This window comes from Humulus lupulus, chromosome 5, assembly GCF_963169125.1.
Source record: "Humulus lupulus chromosome 5, drHumLupu1.1, whole genome shotgun sequence".
Taxonomy (NCBI): Eukaryota; Viridiplantae; Streptophyta; class Magnoliopsida; order Rosales; family Cannabaceae; genus Humulus; species Humulus lupulus.
Window position 1 is genome coordinate 38,845,668 of NC_084797.1, and position 1,657 is coordinate 38,847,324.

Here is a 1,657-nt window from a genome sequence, read left to right on the forward strand (position 1 = left end):
GCTCGAACTCTACGCCACGACCAGGACATCGAGATGATGACTGTGGAGGACTGCATGCCGAAAAAGGCTGGCTCAGAGGAGTACGGGATAACCTTCTCTGAGGGCGATGCCCAGCACTTCCGGTTCCCACATTCCGATCCGCTGGTCGTGGATATCCAGATGGTCAATATGATGGTAAAAAGAGTACTGGTCGATACAGAAAGTTCAGTGAATATCCTGTATAAATCAACGCTGGAACGCATGAAGTTGTCTGTAAAGGACTTGGAGCCCTGCAATCAAACCATATACGGCTTCTCTGGAGAAGGACTCGCACCAGTCGGAATGATCAAACTCCCAGTAACAACGGGTACAACGCCTGCCTCAAGGACACTACTCGCCACTTTTGTAGTGGTCGATTGTCCTTCAGCGTATAACGCCGTTATTGGAAGACCCATACTGGTTGAGCTGAGGTCCATCATCTCCATGTGGCATCTAGCCATGAAGTTCCCAACAGACGCAGGGGTAGGATGCGTTTTGGGAAACCAAAGGGAAGCCAGGGAGTGCTACAACGCCTCGATCACAAAGGCAAAAAGTGGAGCGTCGAGGAGCGCTACCCCAGAACGATTGCAGATGACAGAAGACAGTCAGACCCAATCAGGTGGTAAAGTCACCAAATAGGGTGTTGCCCAAAGTGAGGATATAGATTTGGATCCTCGCTTTGGGGATTTTGAAGAAAATATAGGACCCATCGAGGACCTGGAAGAGGTCCAACTCGATGAAAAAGACCCAACCAGAGTCGTAAGGGTCGGGAAGAATTTAGAACCTACCACAAAGCAGGCACTGGTGAGATTCTTGCAAGAGAACCAGGAAGTTTTCGCCTGGTCGCATAAAGACATGGTGGGGATAGACCCTGCAGTAATCAGCCATTTCCTGAACATAAACAATGCCTTTCCACCGGTGCAACAGAAAAGAAGGCTGCTCGATAAAGATAGATCAAAGGCCTTAAAAGAAGAAGTCGAAAGACTTAAAGAAAAGGGGTTCATCAGGGTAGCGTTTTATCCATCGTGGGTCTCAAATCCGGTGCTGGTCCCCAAGCCAAACGGCAAGTGGCGGGCCTGTGTGGATTTTACAGACCTCAATAAAGCTTGTCCAAAAGACTGCTTCCCACTCCCGAGGATCGACCAGCTAGTCGATGCAACTGCAGGACATGAGATCCTATCGTTCATGGATGCGTATTCGAGTTACAACCAAATCAGCATGCACCCCCCTGACGAGGATCACACCAGCTTTCGGACCGATACGGGCTTGTATTGTTACAGAGTAATGCCCTTCGGACTGAAAAACGCAGGTGCGACTTACCAACGACTGGTCAACCACATGTTCAAAGAGCTAATTGGGATAAGCATGGAGGTATATGTGGATGACATGCTCGTAAAGTCCAAAAGGGCAGAAGGACATGTGAGGGATTTGCAGAAATGCTTTGACGTGTTGAACAAGTATCAGATGAAATTAAACCCCCTCAAATGTTCCTTTGGAGTCGGATCAGGGAAGTTTTTGTGGTTTATAGTAAATTCAAGAGGAATCGAGGCCAACCCCGACAAGATAAAAACCCTGATCGACATGAAGTCGCCGAAGAAAATCAAGGATGTGCAAAGCCTGACCAGAAGGATCGCTGCCC